This window comes from Aricia agestis, chromosome 16, assembly GCF_905147365.1.
Source record: "Aricia agestis chromosome 16, ilAriAges1.1, whole genome shotgun sequence".
NCBI lineage: Eukaryota > Metazoa > Arthropoda > Insecta > Lepidoptera > Lycaenidae > Aricia > Aricia agestis.
Window position 1 is genome coordinate 8046359 of NC_056421.1, and position 24386 is coordinate 8070744.

At 34.9% G+C, this 24386-nt stretch overlaps 1 protein-coding gene across 1 annotated transcript in view; it reads right to left on the minus strand.

Moving 5' to 3' along the window:
* Nucleotides 1–24386, minus strand: part of LOC121734596 (semaphorin-2A-like) — a 394143-nt gene that overhangs the window by 243190 nt on the left and 126567 nt on the right. Inside the window, exon 3 of the mRNA XM_042125178.1 lies at nucleotides 13071–13100. The gene's annotated coding sequence lies outside the window, so the exon portion shown is untranslated. The remainder of the gene's footprint in view (nucleotides 1–13070; nucleotides 13101–24386) is intronic.

Here is a 24386-nt window from a genome sequence, read left to right on the forward strand (position 1 = left end):
TTGTTAAAGATAGTATACTATCTAGTACTAGCTAGTATCAAGCATTCTTAGATTAATGATGCTTTGTCTAAGTAAATTATTACCTGGGAGAAGCTGTCCTTTTGGGGAGTTAAAATAAAACAAAAAAAAAATAGATAATATCTTTTCTTATCATTTTTTTACGTAGTTGCAACCGTTGCCGCGAATTAGTTTTGATATTTAAAGTACATAATAGGTATTATAATATTCAAGATTTTGTCAATAATATGAAAACAGTATCTATAGATAGATAATACTCTCGTCTCTCATACGAGGACAAGTAACTAAAAATAATGCTAGTGCATTTCGTGGAATATTTTAAACTGAGTCACTCTTCTGTAGTATTTATTATTCGTACGTAGACAAATACAAATCTTTATCTACCCAAACTATACCTTCCCCGAAACGTTCGTTTGACAGAAAGTACTTGTTTTCTATTGATGGCGGCTATTTGTCCCGTCTTAACCACCCTGTACATATATAAGTAGGGATTAAAGATCGTTCGGGACGAATGTTCGGGCCCAGGAGCAACTAAACTCAATTAAGTTGACCAAAACACAATCACAAATGACACCAATCTAGAAATTAATGTTTCTGTCCGTCTTTTCATTTGCGCAAAATGTTGAGAGCTTTTGGAAATCAATTCATATAATATTATAGTATAATTATTATGACTAAGTTTGTTACATTCAACGATCTATTTGCATTTTAATTGTAAATCGAACATTATAAACTAAGTACCTTACAAGGCGCAGAAGAACAGTAAATTTTAATTAAGCACTACCTACTTTATAACCCTATTTAAAAAATGGTAAGTAAGTAAGTTCTTGTTAAAATAACCCTTTGCAAGTGTCCTAGTCCGAGAATTATATGCGATGAATTTGGTACCGTAACTAACAGAGAGTAAGCGTGGAACAGACAACCTCCTGCATTAGTTCCGCGCACATGCACCTCTCTAATTGGTACCAACAGGGCCACTGCGTTTGGATATTTGAATATCGAATTTACGCTTTAATTTTTTAATTGTTGCCAGGGCTTTTAATTTTTAAACATGGAATTTATGTTTTTTTCTCTTGCTTGCTGCCATTTTGCCAACATTACGATATTTAGTGCGAGATTCTACTTTTCTTGCTGGTTCTCGAATTGGTAGGCAATAAGGCGTACTTAATAGAAAACATTCAGAAAATATTTCGTACAGTATTTAACTTAGATTTCGATGGTAGAGATATCTCTTGGTTTAAAGGCAAGATGATGGAGGCTATATAAAAATTGTAGTAGCCTGACCTCCAAAGTTTACTACTGCACTTTCTCCATTTTTTTACTTACTCGTCCCAGCTTCGCTCAACTTAATTTCCACTTTACTAATAAAATCTAAAACATGCAAGATCACGGAGTATTTCAATAGCGAAATAGTTAACAACCATTAATCTTTTTTAATGAAATCGAACCCCAAATTAAATACCAACAAACCCTTTAGTAGTTTAAAAAGGTTACATATTACCGGTAATGGCGACTAGACAGGGACAAAGCGACGTCATCAATACATTCGCGGAATGCGGGTAGGCGCAACATCAGCGAGAGATTAATACCAGTATCGGTTTACCCTTGTTATTGGGAATACTTACTGTCTAGACTCTAGATGAACTTTTAACTACAATTATTATTTTACCACTAACTTTATACTATTTCACTATACTCTCACTTAAAAACACATTTTAGCAAAAACCAACAAAATTATTAGCTATTAATGGGGTTTTTTTACAGGAAGTAATTGTAAACTCAATGTTGCATAAAATATTTTAAAGAAAAGTTTTTTCTTATCGTTTAAAACTAGACAAGCCGTATTAATAAAAACACAAATTTCAGTACACCCATCCATATTGCTATAAAATATAAACGTGTAATTAAAATGTCTAGACTTCAAAGCTAACAATAATATTAATAAATTAGATTACGAACATTTACGTAGATCTTTGCGTTGCTTTAAAGTAGATTGGCACGCCAAGTGGCAAATAATGCTGTTTTATTTTGGACAGCAGATATTGTTCAATTAGTGTTTTGAGACATGAAAAATTAAGGTGAAAGCCTTAAAGTGGTTACGAATGAATTAATAAAAAAGCTAGTATGAAAAATATTAAGAAAATATATTTTATTACAACGTTTTTTCATCATCATTTCTCATCACCTGTGTGATAAAAAATATAGCCTTTAATTCTAAACAATTATAAACTTAAGCATTTAAGTAAAATATACCTGTTACTAAAGGATACAATTACAATAAAATATCAAAGCCTACCCTAGGGGCATAGATTATTAAAAAACAAATTTTAAATACGTTTAAACGCAAATCTCGTTCACGGTCCAACGATTGGTGTAAAAGTGTGTTTAGACACTGTTTCGACTCAACTAAGCTCGCATACGTTTTCATAGCTCTAAACCTTTCATTGACGGGCAAATCCGCCTATAATGATCCTCGATACAGTCACACTTTCATTAAGTTTTCTACTCCAAGAGCTCTGTTTGAAATCCTCAACCCTAAATTGTTCGACAAAGACGGTTAATTTGGATGCGCGTGCGAATAAAAGAGACACAAAATGCAAGGGCCCACGCACTTGATCCGATTTATCGTACGCATTCATTAAAGAGACCAACACGCGTGTTACTTTTTAAAGTAGGTGTATGGTAAAGGGCTTAAAATCTTGGAGTCGTCTGCAGGTTGTTTGTTTTTTATTTTTTTGATAAAATAAGTCTTTGTTATTAGCTTATTCATAAAATGAGTATGTACCTTTAAGTCACCGCTAATTCCTATTTTCAATTAACCTTGAAATAATTCAACTATTAATGTAGCTAATTTTGCAGGTTAACCTCAAATATTACTTCATTCACTAAGTCCATGTTTACACATAACCCTATTATTTAATTACACTATAATCGATAACAATATTTCATATTAGCTCAGATGTTACCAATGTTACTCTATAGCTACCCTTTCCGACAGATTGTAGTTTCATTCATATGTAGATTGCAACAAAAAATCCAATAAACAAGACACAGACTTCAAATCTCCCCCTGTCATTATTGAAAAGAATGTTAACATTGCCGGCTTATCCGAGGGTCGATTCACCAAAAGAGTTAGACTAACGAACGGCTGCCCTCGCCTGACACTTCAATTTACTCAAATTTTAATCCAGCTAGAGTTTGTGATTTGTGTGGTGTGTCTTGCTTGTAATTAATTCACCGATATTTAGTGCGACTTGCTTAGTCTTAACAACCTGTCTAGTCACTTGACAATTTTAATAACAGTATACGTTGTGCTGGAATTCGACATAATATTTTATTGCGAGGAAACCGTATACAAATTCGGGATAAAAGATATCTTCTATTCATCTATTCTATTAAATATAAATTAAACTGTATAATATAAAGTAAATTAGTTTTGTGTCGTTGAGTTATAGTGTTTATATTATTTTAAGACTGTGTGTTGGTCTTTGCGGCAATCTTATAATATTTATATTTTATTCAGTACCTTATACCGTCTTCACAAGGACCCTAAACTGCACAGTCTTACAGCAACTGAACCTACACATCCTTCAATCGACGGCAAATAAAAGATGATGGATTCCTGAAATGCGGGACATATCACCAACTACGTGGTATTCCTATTAGGTCCGTTTTTCCACTTCCATGCCGCTTAGCACGACTTCAGAGGATTCATATTGCAATAGGTTTGTTTTGTTCAAATTTATTTTATCAAGTAAACGTTGGCCTTCCGCTCAGTGAGCCGAACCTAACGCGGTAATGCGGGCTGCATCTACGTTCATTATGTATTTCGTTCATGAGTAATGACCGAAGTTATTTGCTTAATTATTTTTGTGAATTTAACGCAGTGTGAGCACAGCTTTACGCGGCTAATTGATCGTTACATTCGAAATGCACATTGATTTAATATTACGATGATTTGATTAAGAGATAATATAATTTTGTAAAAAAATTTAATAGATAAGTATAGCTGCTATGAAGTTCTATCGACTTTAAAAAAAGTTTAAAGTTTCTTTCCCGCTTCCCGCAAAAATTTCTGCACATATTTTGACAATATAATTAAAGCTTAATTTTAACCCTCAACCAGTATTTACTAATGAATACTTTGTGTTTGCTAATGAACATAAAAACTTCATTAACACGGCATAATATAGTACGTGTGTTTTTTAAATCACGACGGATCGTAGCCACAAAGCAAATTATAATTATGCAAAAATGGCGCGTCAGTAAAAAGGCCGGAAAGCGTCCGACTGATTAATCGCATTTTCATTAGCGCATCCAAAATGACATAGTTATGAAGCGGCAGTTCAATCACGTCGGTTTCAATAACAATTTTTCATTCTCGACACACTAATTAAGTGCTCTTCGTAAATATACCGTCGAAATGTACACCGCGACGCGAATTTCAGCTCTAGATCCGGGAAAGTGGGTCCAAAATAGATCGCCTTCGCACATACTTGTAAGCGACATCCTTAGTAACAAGTGTAAAATATTTTCCCCAATCGTTGTACCTGCCGCCCCCGGGGATATTTCAAGGGTGAATAAGCTCGCATAATGGCAAAGGGTACAATATTTTAAATTTCAATCGCTGCGAGCGGTCCGGCTCTCGGGGTGAGAACAAAGTTTTCGTTCGGTGACTTTGCCGCGCCGCGTCGTAATGACTTATTACGTCTGCTAATGATTTTCGCATTTTTTTAATCGTCGCTCGATTTTTTAATTAAATGTAAGGAACTTTAGTAATCCTGTTTATTATATACTTATATTATACGTACTTATATCAGAATGAAACAACTTCAAACTTTCGAGACAATTGCGCACTTTGTCTTGATTCTAATAATTACTTTAATAAGTACAATGTTTTAATTGCAAATGACAATATTGTAATGTATATAATATTATTATATAACCTACGATAAATATGTCCTTTTTGGCATAAAAAGTATTGAGATTCTAAACTAATTTATACCAAAGATAACTACGAAAGATAATAATAAACCTTTCAGTACGTTTTGTGTAAGTAACAAAAAACTCACTCACAAACTTTCGCATTTAGCATAGGGTGATTTCACAACGGAAAACCACGGTCTAGTATAAGATGCTCTTACCCAAACTGTCATAAAATAAAAGAAATGACAATTTTAGCCATAGCCAGCAGATGACGCCGCCAACTTCGGCAATTTTATAATTACAAGCAAAGTTTGGGAGATAACATTTGTTTCATGTTTTGAGGTTTAATTTAATGAGTATTCTAACAATGAGTATTATAATATAGTAAAATATTCATAAAAAACACATTCAAATTAGCAAACACCTTGACATAAAGCTTAGGCCAAATCTACGCGACCAGGCGACTGCGAAGCGGAGCGTCAGGTTGTCAAATATGTGTTTTGTATACAAAAAACACATTTGACAACTTGACGTTCCGCTTCGCAGTCGCGTGGTCGCGTAGATTTGGTCTAAGCTGGAATCATCTATCTAGAGGTAGGTACATCTACAAAAGGTATTTTTACAGTATGTTTCATATAAAAAACTTTGAAATATTAATACACTATAAAAACTGTTTACACTCGTGAGTTGTGTGCGTGCGCACAATTCAACATCTCTGCTAATGGCTAACACCAGATTATTGTAAGTGCTTGGAAGGGAATAGAAGCTTTAATATACGGATCTAGCTTTTAATGAAAACTCTATATCTGCCAGACATTCTCCATCTGGTTCACATAAAACTATAAGGATATTGAAAAGTTTCGAGAAGACATTATTCCAAGACATAATAGTAAAGTCGTCCCGACTACTGATACCTGATGGTCCATAAAAGTGGAAAACTTGTGGAATGGAGGCGACAACATGCTATTCAAGGAGTCATACTACACAATATTTGTCTTTTTATATATTTTTATTGCAGGTTTATCCTAAGGTGCAGTAGAACTAAATTTAAAATATTTTTATTAGATGACCTGATATCAATTCCTCCTACGAATATTTCAAGACCAAAATCAGCCAAATCGGTTTAGCCGTGCTCGAGTTTTAGCAAAACTAACGAAATTAAAAATTAATTGTTATTTTTTTTGTTTATTTTTTTTTTTTCTTTTTTTTTTTTTTTTTTCTTTTTTGTTTAGATTTATCGTTTCGATTATTCGTTGAGCAGTAATTCGTTTATCTGGCAGGAACTGCACGTACGTAAACACAAAATAATAATATTGTCTGTTCTTTATACAAAATTCTATGTATTTAATCCAGATTCTTAACAATAAAAATTAAAAACACTTTCGAATTTAAAATATTAATGTAAACATAAATGTAATAAATAACAAACTGCTATAAAATTACGCCATATTTTGTCAAAATTAAATAATAAGCTCCGAATGCCGATATTTAAAAATTGTTCCCTCTCGCACCACTAAACTCGAAATCTCGGAGGGATGGCGTTCGTAAAAATTAATGTAGTTCAAAAATATCCCCCGAGTGTTCATTCAGAGATTAATTTGGCAAATCGTTATCGTCACCTTACGATTGCTGGCAAATTTGTTACACGAGACTACACCTTTTCTGCGAAATGACGATTTCCCCCCACGCCGATAGCGCACCTATTATCATTATTATAAGTCGTAAATTTGATTGAAATTCATTCGGCCCTTATCACTTCGCTGCAGTCGGTTTGAAAAATATTTCCCTAGAATTCGGCGACGGCGACACTTCCAATCGATTTAAGCTTAATGTTACATTTAATCTTGTCATTGCTATATTTACGATTTTAAATATTCAAACGATAAATTGATACTCTGAAGAAGTATGGCAAGCAAATATTTTACATTATGATAAATTCTAATAATATGATGATTATTTTTAAAAACTTAAGTATTTTTATTTATATTTTAGTAGCAGCCTAAAATACGTAGACACAAATAAATGGTTCCTCTAATTATTCTTTAATCGACCTGGTCATATAAACAAAAATACTTACTTAAGTTTTTTAAAAATAATCATAATATTATTAGAATTTATCGTAATGTAAAATATTTGCTTGCCATACTTCTTCAGAATATCAATTATTTCAGGACATAATAATTCAGGTCTAGAGAGTCTGCAATAATGATATTGAATCAATTTATTTTATAAACATAGCTTATTTTCTCGAACTAAAAAGGAACAAAATAATTCAAAGCTGCATCCTGATCGACAAAGTCAACAAGCATGTTAGTTTAACTTGAATAAAGTTCCGAAGTTATCCAGTCAAAGCATTTTCCACGAAATTATTACGAATTTTGTTATGGAACTTTTATCGGGGAGATATGAGGGGATTTGCAGGATCGATGCAGTCAAACCCCGCTGACTGGATTCAAATATTTCCGAACTGCAAGGGTCTTTGAAGCATTCTTTCGCGATTTTCTCTAAACCCGCCCGAGTGAGGTCAAAGTGTTTCGGAAACTAATTCCAAATGTTTGTTTTGAGAGGAAATATTGGCTTTAATATTCCGCTACATAAACTAAGATACTTTTGCTCTGCTTCTACAAACCATAGCATCATATATTATGTACTATATATTATTATCTAAAAATCGTACCCCAGAACAGGTAACACCGATCTCCACCATCCTACTATATAGGCAGAAGCATAATAATAATAATAATAGCTCCCACACCGGTTTCGGTGACGGTGGCCGGATTCTTTGAAACCAGGCCAGCTACGCAGGAGTAATTTTATAGTGCCCAAGTGTGTACGCAGTATTCCTTTACTCTCATAACCCAGCGGGTCGGACAACCGACACGACTGGCGAGAGATCAGGCGCAGGACCGACTTTTTACATGCCCATCCGACGCATGGATCATCTTACTTGTCAGACAATCAGGTGATCAGCCTGCATTGTCCTAACCAAACTTGGAAATAACATGTTTCCAACGCGGGAATCGAACCCACGACCCCCGAGTCAAGAGCCGCGCTCTATACCTTTAGACCACGGAGGCGCGAGGAGCAGAAGCATAACCAGGCCCCTTGCCTGGTTATGCTTCTCCTGGCTTTTTGCCTGGTTTGCCTCTTTGCTGCCCGTTCGTCGACCGGTAAGGTGGTTGTATTCGGTATTACGCGTTCTGGAGGTTAGTCTCTTTTTGTTATATTTGGTCTATTTAGTATCAGTGCTTTATTTTAAAAGTGTCTAAGTGATTATTGTGATCTGTGTGTAATAATTAACGATTGTCTTTTGTAACAAAATTTGATTGATTAGTAAATTGTTAGTTTTAGGTCAATTAAAATTGTTTTTTTTTTATGTTTTATCACTTCTGATTCCTAAAAATATCATTATTATTATATTGCCATACGAACAACGTCCGTCAAGTGTTCGTAGAGTCCACATCCTGAGGATGCTCCAACCTGCATGGTGGTGAGGGGCCTTGCACGGATTTGCCAACATTATTGCTTGTGTGGTGGTGGTGTTTTCAGGTTCTTGCATGCGAGTGTACGCATAGGCAGTGTGGGAGGAGGGAGGTGCTTTACGCATGCCTATGCGTACACTCACTCATTTACTTAAAGGTGGAAGGTTATTTCGCGGAATATTGCTAAAAATAATAACAAACTAAATTTTAAGCTATGGATTTCCGCAAAGTAACGCCTGATTCCATTAACTATTTAATGTAATCACGGATTAATATGATTTGGTCGGCTTATTATGTCATACAATATGGTCGTATATTGTACGTTAGTCGTATCCCAACCAAAAATAAAGGAGTTTTTGCCTATGACTCCACCCACTTCATTGTACATTGAACTACAACATTCGATTCTCATTTCAAGGAGTAATTTGCTTTGAAAAAGCGATTTAAGCGCAATATCTTGAAAGGAAATAGATATTCGGTTGATTCGAGCGTTAATTAATACCGTCCATTACCGGCACTAGCGGCGCCCCCCGGCCTCGGCTGTAACGCAATTAGTACAGACACCGCGACGCTCTCAACCTTAACGTTATTATACAGAGTGTGCTAAATATACTTATCTATTCAAAACTCTTAACTCTGTTAAGTGTACTTTAATTTTGCTTGCTTTTGGTAGTAAGGTTAAAATCTATTCTTAGAGTGGAAATAGAAATACTCATAAAAAATAGAAGTCACACACAGTAATTAAAACTAGAGATCGCCCAATGGTCGAAGCAATTTAACAAGTCTGTTGTTCAACCATAAATTAGTATAAGAGTACAATTCGTATGTACAAGCTAGTCCCTACTTTGTGTGTTGTAGTGTGTGTAATGTTTTATTTGTTAAAAAACTGTATGATAAAACATAATTTCAAAATAATATTAGCTCGATGCACTCCTTCACCATAAAAACTATAACTGTGCGGAATTTCATGCACCTTTTTACCGTTTTTCGTAAAAAGGGATACAAAGTTTTTCACTCGCGTATGAAAATTATGTAGGTACACGGTTTCTAAAGATTTACCGAGAAGAATTATTACTTAGCACTTCACAGATTACATGGAATATTATTTTGTTCACATTAAGACAAACGTAACTATTGCGTCTTCCTTTTAAATGAACAAAGCCTTTAGTTTTACTATTTTTTTATTAGAGAAAACATCAAGACTGGTACCCTAACTAGGTTGTCCCCTTAACACAGGGCAACCTAGTTAGGGCACCCAGTCTCCTGCGATAATTTGTATTCTACATCTTGATAATTGTACTATTTCCTTTTGTATTGTGGGAGAAGTTAACGAAGATTTTTGATTTTTTTTTATCTTATTCATAAAGCTCATCAGTCTATCAAAACAATTTCATCGTCACAAAGTAAATTACAAAACAAATTGTATCCTCTAAAACGGATCACTTTGACACGCTATAAATAATATAAATCGCATTTAGAGAAACAAAGCATTCATTTTGATCTCGTTAGCTCGTATTGAGAGGAGCTGAGGCGGAGCCGGCTAGAACCGGTTCAACCCGGGTATAACTGGTTATAACCGGGTGAAACCGGGTGACGCCAAGTGAGGGGCGAGTATAATTCGTCAGGTCTCGGAATCATTGGGCCGGAGTACCTAATTCCTTTTCTCGTGAACTTAGGGATATTTCTTTTAAGAGAAGTTGCGTTATAGTTATTCTGAAGAAAGCTTCTATAAGCGCTTTAAGATTGAAAGTCAAAGGTGAGAGAAGTGTTATGATTTGTAGTTTTAATTGAATTGAATCGAATAATAAAAACGAAGACCATAAAATATTATGTGAACATATAAATATTATGTTGAAGTTATAGTACCAACAAAATGTTTAAAAATATTTCAAAGCACTGTTAAAATTTTCCCCTAAACGTACAGCGTTTCAATTAGATTGTAGAATTTAATGTAGTTTTAAATTGGCAGAATAATACGCGTTGTCAGAGACAGGAAACGCAATCACGGCATGGGGCTATAAATTAATGGCGCGGCGACACTTTACAAACAGTTAACAGGATCAAACACAGCGAATTCTTTTACAGTGTATTCGACGTATTAGTTTTTATAGTGTGACACTTTATGAATAGCTTAAAAGATCAAATGCAGCGAATTCTTTTACAGTGTATTCGACGTATTAGTTTTTATAGTGTGGCACTTTATGAATAGCTTGAAACATCAAATACAGCGAATTCTTTTATACTGTGTTTAATGTGTTAGTTTTTATGTTTGTGCAATGGGACACTTTATGAATAGTTTACAAAAAAATATACTGTGTATTCCGTTTTAGTTTAGTTTTAAACATTATTTTAGAAGCTTAAGTAGATGAGATATTATGATCAAATGTTAATCATGCACGTGGGAGAGCCATGCTTCGGCATGAATGGGCCGGCTCGATCGGAGAAATACCACGTTCTCACAGAAAACCGGCGTGAAATAGCATAGCGCTGTGTTTCGCCGTGTGAGTGAGTTTACCGGAGGCCCAATCCCCTACCCTATTCTCTTCCCTACCCTCCCCTATTCCCTTCCCATCTCTATCCCCCCTTAATAGGGGGGATAGAGATGGGAAGGGAATATACCCTTAATAGGGTAATCCCTATTCCCTCTTAAAAATACGGCAACGCACCTGCAGCTCTTCTGATGCTGCGAGTCTCCATGGGCGACGGAAGTTGCTTTCCATCAGGTGACCCGTTTGCTCGTTTGCCCCCTTATTTCATAAAAAAAAAGAAATCCCTTGACATCATTGTTGATTGTGCTCTTACGATGTAAGAAGCCTATATTGAAATACTCATTAACCTTGAACTACATTTTTATATGCATAAAAATCACAGACCATAGTACCAAGCTTTAAACGCAAAATTCGCTTAAACATGCACATATTTGTATACATTTCTAAATCCCCTTGTATTATCGGTTCTCACTTTGTTCCTTTGAACTGAACAAAGCTTGTCAGGAACAAACGCTGCGTTATGTTATTCCTTGTAATTATTGACAATTACTTACCACGTGTGCTGCCTTTGTTCTGTGACAGTGCTGTCTAAAAATATATCGCTTCTAATTATATCATTAATTAATTTTGAGTCATTGTTTTTGTCATTATCGAGTTGTTATTAATTTTCCTTGTTATTCATATTTAATTTCCATAATTTAGTATTTAAAAAACAATACCATATAGCATAAAACTAGATTGCTTCTTGCTGTCTGTTCCTATGTTATATTTAAAACTACACAGCAGATTCTGAAGCTGTTTTTATTAGATCGCGTGATATAAAAGGAAGGTACAGCGTTATATAAATAACATTTTCCGGGTTAGCTATATTAGAAGAAACATAAAAACCACAACGTATTTATACGTCAACGATTCGTAGCTCTACGAAGGCGCGTAGCACGTCCGCGTAGCGCACTCGTAGCACTGCTACAAACATCTACGACTCTACGCGCTACCATTGTCATTTCAAGTAGATGGAATTAAAATTATAAAAAGTTGTTTATATATAATAATATTGTAAAATACTTTAAAGACTGAATACTCAAAATATTCTTAAGTTTGAGTGGTTCTTAAGTCCCTGGTTTCCTCTGCTTAGTAGAATGACAATCATAGACTTGTATTCCTCTTAATTTGAGCATTTGAAAATATATTCTTACGTATTTAGAAAAAGGTGCAGGGCCTGTCCATAATATTATTATCTCCACGTCACGACGTCGTCAACGTAGAACGGTGCGGTAACGTGGCACGGTACGTTGATGTGACGTGCAAATTTACGTAAACGTAACGCAAACATAAACATAGCAACATTGTACGTCGCCATGCCTTGTAAAACTGCTGCATTCTTCACTACTGATCTATAATATGTGGACCGCACAATACGTATTCTGTTTTTGCTATTGTTAAAAACTGAGAAAGAGAAGAAAAAAGTTACGTTGACGTAAATTACATGTACGCATACACGTCACGTCAATGTACCATGCCACGTTACCGCACCGTTCCACGTTGACGACGTCATGACGTGGAGATGTGGGCAGGTCCAATGTTATTTTAACTCTAAGTATTAAGAGCAATCTATTTCCATTTGAACGTGCCATCTCATTTGGAACTCCAGCCGGGTGACAGTTAAAATTTTCAATTATCAAAAGAACTTTTATAATTGAAATTGAATAAAATTTTCAACCGACGGACATCCATTTAAAAAATATGAAGAACGGAAAAGATGGAGCGTGAAATAATATTCGTATAGAACTCTAGAATTTATTGAACTGAATTCAAAGATAGCACACCCCGAACTAGTTTTTGAACGTGCGGATTTTATATAAAACATTTGTCACCATTTCAAATTGATGTATTATACTTTAAGGAAGTGCCGGATAAAAAATATTCATAGGCAGATGACGGACTTATGCAGGGCTATGTCAAGCCTAGCCGTAAGACCACGTGAGTATAATCATAGCGTGGTAACTCCATTATCAATTTATTCTGATTTTACTTTGATATTTTTGAATGAAATAGGCAATTTAAAAATGTACTCCAAAACCTCGTTATGCTGTAATTCGACCTGACTCTATGTAAAATGGTGGTAACAACTAACAACTAATAGTATCTGACTTACCTCTCTTAGCACATTGAGTTCACATGACATCTGTAACAAAATAATTAACAATTAGTACAGCTAATTATAATTTATAACAATCTATATTATATTTTATAGATTGTTATCTATATATTTATAAGTTCTAATTTGAAATTGTAGTATAGTATAACCTCTCTATTTACATACAACAAAGTATAACAATACAGGAAAAAACAAATTAGAATATGAATTTCAGGGTACAAATGGCATGTCAACGGTAATCATGTCAGGGTTGATTCCAATCGGTAAATTGCTCACTTTTGTGGCGACGGCTCTGTGACTACACGCGAGTAGACGCGTCACTATAATTGTATAGTTTGTTAATTATAATAGCGAATGCAAGTTAATTGGTTAAATAATAACGTGTCTGCAATTTTTCAGGTGTATTTCTTCTAATTTGTGTTGGAACTAATAACATAGTAAGGATAAAAAAACTTGAGAGGTGTCAAGGGACACCTGAATGGAACGAAGTTATTTCTTATGTTCAAAAAACCTGTATAAAATGTAATATTATACTATCAAAAAAATTATTAAAAAACGCCATCTATTGACGCACAGGAATACTATCAACGCCCTCTGCCCCTAACATTCAGGTACTAATAAAAAAGTGTCGAGGTCAAATCAAGGTCAAATATCGTTCTGTCTAGTCTTCAGATTTACGCCGAACGCGCGATAAGGAACTTCGTTCCAATAATTTTATGAACAGAATAATTATGTTGCTGCGCCTTCGTGTGCATGAATCGAGAGCAGCAAAGGGAGCATTTTTAAGAGAAAAAGTAGCCTATTTATTTTTCCGGGGCTATCAATATATATATCTGTTCCAAATTTCACAAAAATAACTGTAGTTATTGCAGATGCATACAAACGATTATTTTTAGACTATCAACATCTTAAGAAGTTAGTCTATACTCTATAGTAAGTTATGGACGCGCTAATTTCACGAAATTCGAACAAATATACATCAGACTACGAGGAAGGACATAGGTTACATTTTTGAGGAAAAATGGACGGTTTCCTTCAGAATTCCTTATATTTACGCTTGCCGAACTAATGCTGAAATAATCGCGATCAAAATTTTTATCCATCCATCAATCCCGGATTGAAATTCAAACAGCCATTGTCCAAACGTACTAATGTATGTCTCGTGTAGACAAATTCGTAAGCAACGCTTCAATCACTTTCATTAGGGAGTCTTCGCCCTCAGGCGTACATTAATAGGCTTTTAAGGTACATTTCACGTGCCTAATGTGTTTGTACTCTACTTATACTCAGCTCAAATCGATACAATGGAAACAGGATTTAAAGTGTCCTTTAACATTCGGCTTATATCGATTTTTATTTGAGCGTTTGCTTTTATTGCAAAATTGAATGTATATTTGTAATAATTTTAGATACTAAGTTATACTTAAAAGAAAAAGGAAATACTAGGTTATAAGACTCATTAATTAGATTTTCTTTAATTTTATTTAAAAACTTAATCTTCATAAAGGTACAAAGGTGGACTTATTGTCCTATCTTCTAGTCATACTTTGGGCGTAACAGTAACTAAAGGATTAATCTTGTTATTCCTTATTATTTATAGTAAAATCAGACAATTTGTCCTAGAGAGAAGATACATATTTATTACAAAATAAGTATATAACTAAAAGTTACCAATTTAATCCAAAACGATACTTGCACAAGAGTCATAAACACTTAAGTAGTTTATACAACTTTTTATATAATTTTAATTAAAAAAAACTACAATTAAATAGATACGGATACACAACGCTTACAAAATTAGTGAGCACAATAATTATAATTTAAGTGTCCTCAACCCTTTCACTCTCAGCCGTCCTCATTAACATAAACAAACGAACAAAAACACTTAAATTAATTCCGCTTAAATCATAAACAGGCTTGCAATTAATGGGCAAAATAACGTTATCACAGTACCGCTACGCCGTAAGTATAAATAATGGACTGTAAATTAGCATAAAGGTTACACAGTTGGCGACACGGTGGGTGAATGTGGTAGAAGGCCCATTGCGAGATACGGAGAGTCATAGAGGTGGCCACAAAGGAAGATCTTCCGACCGAGCGAGGTGTTATGCCCGGTCAGGCCGAAGCCCACATGATACATTTCAGTTGTCGTATATATACCGACGCACTTAGACAATTTCGATAGCGCGATGCAGGAATGTTAGGCGAATTGTGGGTACCGCTACAATTTCAACGCGACGAGGATTACATTGCATTTCGGAATGAGTTATTCAAAATTGGTAAAACGAAAATTCTTTTTATTAATACCTACTAAATCATAATTTAATATACCAAAACAAGGAACAAGCGAGTACAACTCGCGAGTCACGGTCTGTCGGCTGAGTTTGACACAATCCGACCAAATTACGATGGTCGCCTATCTTTGAATCAACTTCTCTGATAGTACATCGCCCATGGACATGAGCATTGAGCATAATATTAAGAGGAATTGCAAATGCGCTGTGTATCTTAGTTCAGTACGAGCTTCAATCACCAAAATTTGCACTTCAGTCGCCAAGTGCGTACGACGTAAGGTCGAAAATTCAAGCTGAAATCTGTTAACGTATGATGGCTTTGCATAATTGAATGGGCAAATTCAGGCATATGGACTGCGGTGTTAGGATTTACTCGGGTTTTTTAGGATTACCAAAAAATGTATGGTAAACCGAGTTTAGTTTGACAGTTGGGTACAAGAGCCGACGAATATGTGGGGCTTACCCGACGGGGGATGAATTATTTCGTCTGCATGTGATTTGTAAAAATATTCTTTATCAGTGTAGTATTTAAATATATACCTACCATAACATGATAATAATTGCAAAAATGTATGTCTGTTACCTTTCTAACTGCTTAACCGGTTTTTGCGAAACTTACTGTCAAATTGCATTCGTAAGTTTCGATAGTCGAAGTTAGTGTCTAAACAAACTAGGCCGAAGTTACGCGGCGTAAATACCGCATGATTACACCCGCAATGTATTTTACACACTATTCCGTCGCGTTCCGTCCGTATTTTGTATGCGTTTGACAATGCGGACGTAATCATGCGGAATTTACGCCGCGTAACTTCGGCCTAGTGTGTTTAGACACTTAGATGTATGGGATGATGATGTGGGGACATTGTATGGGGCAAACCCCATACAATGTCCCCACATCATCATCCCAATCCTAAATCCTAAAAAACCCTAAAAAACCCGAGTAAATCCTAACACCGCAGTCCATATGCCTGAATTTGCCCATTCAATTATGCAAAGCCATCATACGTTAACAGATTTCAGCTTGAATTTTCGACCTTACGTCGTACGCACTTGGCGACTGAAGTGCAAATTTTGGTGATTGAAGCTCGTACTGAACTAAGATACACAGCGCATTTGCAATTCCTCTTAATATTATGCTCAATGCTCATGTCCATGGGCGATGTACTATCAGAGAAGTTGATTCAAAGATAGGCGACCATCGTAATTTGGTCGGATTGTGTCAAACTCAGCCGACAGACCGTGACTCGCGAGTTGTACTCGCTTGTTCCTTGTTTTGGTATATTAAATTATGATTTAGTAGGTATTAATAAAAAGAATTTTCGTTTTACCAATTTTGAATAACTCATTCCGAAATGCAATGTAATCCTCGTCGCGTTGAAATTGTAGCGGTACCCACAATTCGCCTAACATTCCTGCATCGCGCTATCGAAATTGTCTAAGTGCGTCGGTATATATACGACAACTGAAATGTATCATGTGGGCTTCGGCCTGACCGGGCATAACACCTCGCTCGGTCGGAAGATCTTCCTTTGTGGCCACCTCTATGACTCTCCGTATCTCGCAATGGGCCTTCTACCACATTCACCCACCGTGTCGCCAACTGTGTAACCTTTATGCTAATTTACAGTCCATTATTTATACTTACGGCGTAGCGGTACTGTGATAACGTTATTTTGCCCATTAATTGCAAGCCTGTTTATGATTTAAGCGGAATTAATTTAAGTGTTTTTGTTCGTTTGTTTATGTTAATGAGGACGGCTGAGAGTGAAAGGGTTGAGGACACTTAAATTATAATTATTGTGCTCACTAATTTTGTAAGCGTTGTGTATCCGTATCTATTTAATTGTAGTTTTTTTTAATTAAAATTATATAAAAAGTTGTATAAACTACTTAAGTGTTTATGACTCTTGTGCAAGTATCGTTTTGGATTAAATTGGTAACTTTTAGTTATATACTTATTTTGTAATAAATATGTATCTTCTCTCTAGGACAAATTGTCTGATTTTACTATAAATAATAAGGAATAACAAGATTAATCCTTTAGTTACTGTTACGCCCAAAGTATGACTAGAAGATAGGACAATAAGTCCACCTTTGTACCTTTATGAAGATTAAGTTTTTAAATAAAATTAAAGAAAATCTAATTAATGAGTCTTATAACCTAGTATTTCCTTTTTCTTTTAAGTATAACTTAGTATCTAAAATTATTACAAATATACATTCAATTTTGCAATAAAAGCAAACGCTCAAATAAAAATCGATATAAGCCGAATGTTAAAGGACACTTTAAATCCTGTTTCCATTGTATCGATTTGAGCTGAGTATAAGTAGAGTACAAACACATTAGGCACGTGAAATGTACCTTAAAAGCCTATTAATGTACGCCTGAGGGCGAAGACTCCCTAATGAAAGTGATTGAAGCGTTGCTTACGAATTTGTCTACACGAGACATACATTAGTACGTTTGGACAATGGCTGTTTGAATTTCAATCCGGGATTGATGGATGGATAAAAATTTTGATCGCGATTATTTCAGCATTAGTTCGGCAAGCGTAAATATAAGGAATTCTGAAGGAAACCGTCCATTTTTCCTCAAAAATGTAACCTATGTCCTTCCTCGTAGTCTGATGTATATTTGTTCGAATTTCGTGAAATTAGCGCGTCCATAACTTACTATAGAGTATAGACTAACTTCTTAAGATGTTGATAGTCTAAAAATAATCGTTTGTATGCATCTGCAATAACTACAGTTATTTTTGTGAAATTTGGAACAGATATATATATTGATAGCCCCGGAAAAATAAATAGGCTACTTTTTCTCTTAAAAATGCTCCCTTTGCTGCTCTCGATTCATGCACACGAAGGCGCAGCAACATAATTATTCTGTTCATAAAATTATTGGAACGAAGTTCCTTATCGCGCGTTCGGCGTAAATCTGAAGACTAGACAGAACGATATTTGACCTTGATTTGACCTCGACACTTTTTTATTAGTACCTGAATGTTAGGGGCAGAGGGCGTTGATAGTTCATTCGTAAGTTTCGATAGTCGAAGTTAGTGTCTAAACAAACTAGGCCGAAGTTACGCGGCGTAAATACCGCATGATTACACCCGCAATGTATTTTACACACTATTCCGTCGCGTTCCGTCCGTATTTTGTATGCGTTTGACAATGCGGACGTAATCATGCGGAATTTACGCCGCGTAACTTCGGCCTAGTGTGTTTAGACACTTAGATGTATGGGATGATGATGTGGGGACATTGTATGGGGCAAACCCCATACAATGTCCCCACATCATCATCATAGGGTGAAATGAAAGGATTTTATATTTAAGAAACTTGGTTGACTGCTGAACTCTAAAACGGAACCCTAACAAGCTGATTTTTTGTATATTTCTTTCTTCTTCTTTCTCTTTCTTTTTCTCATCTACATTAATGACTTACCTTATCTAGTTAAGGATAATGAGATAGTACTTTTTGCTGATGACACTTCACTTATTTTTAAAGTGAAGCGACGGCAGTCAAATAACGACGAGGTAAATAGTGCTCTCTCAAAAATAGTACATTGGTTTAATGTTAATAACTTACTTTTAAACTCTAAGAAAACCAAATGTTAAAATTTACTTTGCCCAATGTTAAGCAAGTTCAAACCAATTTACTATTAAATGATGAGAAAATGAATTTGGTGGACTCCACCGTATTCTTAGGCATTACATTAGATAGTAAATTACAGTGGGGTCCTCATATAGCTAATCTTGCAGGTAAGCTTAGTTCTGCAGCATATGCAGTCAGAAAATTAGGGAAATTTCGGATGAAGACAAGCAAAGACTAGTTTATTTTAGTTATTTTCACAGTAGAATGTCTTATGGTATCCTTTTATGGGGAAACGCTGTCGACATCAATACATTTTTTGTGCTGCAGAAGCGAGCTATACGCTCAATTTATAAAATGTCAGCTTTTGAATCTCTGAGAGAAAAGTTTAAAGAAATTGGTATTCTAACTGTTGCTTCTCAATACATTTTGTATAATGTATTGTATGTTAGAAAGAATCTAATTAAATTTAAAACTAAAAGTGATAGTCACGGTAGAAACACTAGAAATAGGCACAAGCTGGAAATACCAGTGATCAGACTTAGCACAATAAGTAAATCTTTTAAAGGTCAATTTATACGCCTTTACAATAAAATCCCGGAAAACGTTCAAAATCTATCAATTAATAAATTTAAAAAAGTAATTAAAGAACGTTTGTGTGCCAAAGCCTATACTATACGGTCAACGATTTCCTAAACGATAGCACATCTTGGGAGTAGGATGGCTGCTTGCAAAGCTGCTTCTACATTTATTATATGTGACTTACAATTGTGTATTCATATTGTATAGATTAAGTTATTAACATTGTAAATTTAATTTTTTTAAAAGACAAATTTTCCACTTTTTTACTAAAAAGTGGCCCCGTGCGAGTTTCTTACGCCAGTTCTTCTCGCCGGGTTAGTTCCCGAACCGGTGCTAGGCAACAGGTAGTTCAACGTTCTGAAAATATTTGATTCAAATTTATTCAGAAATAAAATAATTTTCATTTTCATTTTTTTCATTGATAGGTTAATAGTTATGTAATTTAAGAGTAACATTGTCCTACAAATAGAATAATCCATATTTTAGGAACATCAAGTTAAAATATGAAATCCTTTCTATTTCTGTTAGCTACCACTTTCAAAAGTTTTTTTCCTTTTTTACGGCTCCCGTACTATATATTTTGAATACCAGGATTCATAAGATAGTTTTTATCCTAAAAATTTTCGGTTCCCACACTAACAAAAACGTTGGCTATAACATATTTACAATACTTAATTAAAATAAAACAATAAAAAACCCATCTCACAAAATATTACTATTGCTTTTGTTAAACTTTCACATTTTCACGTAAAAGTTTACGCGTACGTGACGAGTAAAAACTAAAAACTATAAAATATTTTTTCATAAGGGTCAAAAGCGTGTTGGCTCTCGGACTAACAACTATAAATCATAATATACTGGATATACTATGTTTGCGATGCCATATCTATATTTCACCGGCTAACACAAATGTTCTGTCGCAAACATTTAATTTTATATTTTATTGCCTAGAAACAGGCAAGGTACACTTAGTTATACGATATTTAATATCAATTTTACAGGTAAGTGTATGATAAGATACGATATCTCCTAAATTATGTCATATTTAACATTTAATTTTATAAAATAGGGTTGAATATTTATCTTGTTTTTGTAATCGTGCGGCCTTTTATGATTTTAGTTTAGTAATCGCATGGTTTCAATTATTAACTATTACTATTACTTATTTTCTAGATAAAATAACTGTATACTGTTCGTGCTTTCTGAAAAGACTGGATGGACTGGACAGAAGCCCAGAAGTAAAAAAGTGAACAACATATTTACACAACGCGGTGGAAAGAGAGTGGTAGATATCATGGAAGTTGATTCCTAGGCAGATGGCGATCCTACGTAATTCGGTCACGTTATGTCAAACCCATTTAACAAATAACAGATCCTTATTCACTATAGTTCTACCAGAATCTGATGGCAAAAAGCGAGAAAATAAATTGACTAGCAATACCGGGGTAATAGGAATAAAATATTTTCATCCTTTTTTCTTCCTTTAGCGGCTTATTCTGTGTGTACATGCAAATATAAAAAAATATCCAATGATCAAGGATATTTTCTGAAAATCTGCTGTCAAAAATTTCCATCAGATCCTGGTAGACCTATACTTACATTGAATTTACATAATTCGACCAAATGACGTAGGGCCGTCAACTGGCTATGAATCAATTTATTCGATGGTACTTTCTCTCCTACGCCGCGTTTTTACGGTCGCAGATTTACATTGAGTCAGTAACTGACGTCAGTCCACTAATGTGGCAGTGCTGACATGGCACTGCCATAGTGTAAAGGCAGATTAACACTGAGTCAGTGGCTGTCGTCAGTGTACTACGAACTTTCGGTCTTATACTCTCTGTTTCGGCCGAAACCGAAACTTGATAAAACATTTAAAATTACGATTATTTACTGAAAACTCTTTTTTGATGAAAAATAGTATTCGAGGTAATTTGTTTTCGAGGCCTGTCCATAATATAAAACCATACTTTGGAACGCACCGCCGCGCCGCGCCGCCCTGCTGGCCGCTGATTTCGAATTCGAGACTGAAGCCTTACTGACGCAATATAAATCTGCCTTAAGGCCCAGTAGTCCCTAAAATTAGCAGGTTGATGTCTGTCAGTACGAATTTTGACGTAAAGGACATTAAAATAACATTCATATCAGCGCGCCTTGTACAGTGGCTGTTACGCGCTCGCCGCGTGCCTTGATAAATATGAAATAGGAGAAAAAACCTTTGTTTTTATATTACTCGTTTACATATATCAAATTGTTTAGGTTAGGTTACGACAAATTAATGTACTAAATTTTTTGTTTTTTTTAGAAAGTGTGTAATTTAGCTATAAAATGATTTAATTATGAGAAACAGCGTTATTACAGTCATCTTAGAGATTTTTTTTCTATCGAGCAGAATTTATCAAATTGTGTACTGATGTATACCTATGCGTATAGGAAATTTTCTCAATTTTAAAACGGTACTTTTTAAGTTTTTATACTCAAATAATGACATTTCCTTTACAAAAAACATTATTTATAAAACCCATTTGACGTAGTTGCGACAACCACAGCGCCTTAAGACTTTTAACCCTTCCTTAAAACCTGTGCACAACGCCGTTAAAGAATTTTGCACTCCATAGAATATGAATTTATGCAAAATGAGAGTCTAATTTAAAATGTCATTAGAAACAATCATACAACGTTCACTGAGGATAATCTCTCGAATCGTGTGTAAACAGTAGCGTCTTGGAGTTTAATATCATGCAAATATCTTAAACTCTAAGGGTGGCAGCTTGCGTTTGATTCTGCCTCCGGGGTGGCAGTTGCGACTGCCTCCGGGGTGGCAGTTGCGACTGCCTCCGGGGTGGCAGTTGCCTCTGTCTTCGGGGTGGCAGTTGCGACTGCCTTCGGGGTGGCAGTAATTGCCCGTTAGCAATTACACCATTGTTACTCTACTTTGCAATACAATTGATATTTCAATCGTTCTTTAATCACCCATCGTTGCTGTTTAACCCATCAATCCTCAAGCGGCACCCGGCTGTCGCATAAAAATTGAAAATCTATTGTGTCTGCGATTCCCATGATCGAGGTATTAAATACCCTGCTAATATTACGTAGGGTTTAACTTTTTTATGTTCGCTGCCTTGGTCTGTCATAGGACTTTTCTTCGCTGTGTAAATATTTTTATAAGCAAGGGCGTTCATTATTTAAATAATAGTTATAAATATATTTAAATAGGAGACCTTCAGTCTGAAGTAGGATACGATCTCATAAAGTTCTAAAATTACCAGTGTTTCTCTACTATAATGTGCATGTGTTATAAAACTTCGTTTTGAATTACTATTTTTATAATGTGAAGTGTAATGTGTAGTGTTAAGATCTAAATTCTTAGTTTTTATACGGAAAGACAGCAAGAAGCGACTTTGTTTATTAATATGCAGTGAAAAGTTGAATACTATAATATCAGCTTTTATCTATACATCTATACATATAAATAAAATTGGAGTGTCTGTTTGTAATATTGAAAGAACCGTTTTTTACTACATGCATCTGAATGTATATAGGGTACATACACCAAAACAACATTTTTTACAATTTTTGTCTGTATTTCTGTCTGTTTGTTCCGGCTAATCTCTGAAATGGCTGGAGCTATTTTGACGGGACTTTTTTTGGCACATAGCTGATGTAGTAAGGCATAACTTAGGCTACTTTTTAACCGACTTCCGAAAAGGAGGAGGATATATTTCACTTTTTTATATTGGTTCGCGGACAACTCCGTCGTTTATAAACCGATTTCCAAATTTCTTTTGTTGTTGTATGATATGTAGCCCGAATTTGGTAACATGATCACTGAAAGTGGTGATCTGATGATGCAATCCTTGGTAAATCGACAGGACTCCTTAAAATGTATAAATAAACATATAGTGATTTTACGTTTTTCTGAAGGAAGCTTAAACTACCAAAAAATTAGAATTTGCGCTGAAGTACACCCTGGTTCCGAAGGTGCTGTACAGAACTCTTGAATCCTTATAGATAAATGTTGTTTCAACAACTAAAAGTATATTTAAATGTCAATGTGTTAATACTAATCATCATCATCACTATAATAGTGCCATGAATCTTCACATTATTATAAAAACTCTTGCTATTATGTTATTATGTTATTGTTTTACCGTTTGTTGTCTGATTTTCAAAACTCTTTCGTTGCTGTAGTGTTTATTTATATATAACGAGCTTTTGCCCGCGGCTTCGCTCGCGTTAAGAAGTATTATTATATACAAACTTTCATGCCCTATTTTAACCCCTTTGGGGTAAAATTGATCAAAATCCTTTCTTAGCGGATGCTTACGTCATAACAGCTACCTGCATACCAAATTTCAGCCCGATCCGTCCAGTGATTTGGGCTGTGCGTTGATAGATCACCATGTCAGTCAGTCACCTTTGAGTTTTATATATTTAGATATACACTATACAACAACCCGAATTTGGTACAATGCTTACGAAAGTGGTGATCTGATAATTAAATTCGTGAGATATAGTGGGAACTCCTGGATTTTTTTGGGACACACATAGACGCGTTAACTATTTCTGTATTCAATCTTTATATTTTTTTTGTTGGTAGCAGCTGACTTCAGCGTACAATTTACCGCATTATACATAACCAATTTTCTAAAATCTTAAAATAAATATTAGCATAGCAAGTTCACCTTCAAGGATAGACATATTCTTTAAGACGTATAATGAGCTTTTTTTGTAGATCTAGAAAAGGAGAATATTTCCGCCATACATAGTTTAGTTATATCTCATATTATGTCTTAGGCAGCTTTTTCGTCGAAAGATTCCAGATTTCCGATATCTCTGAGAAACA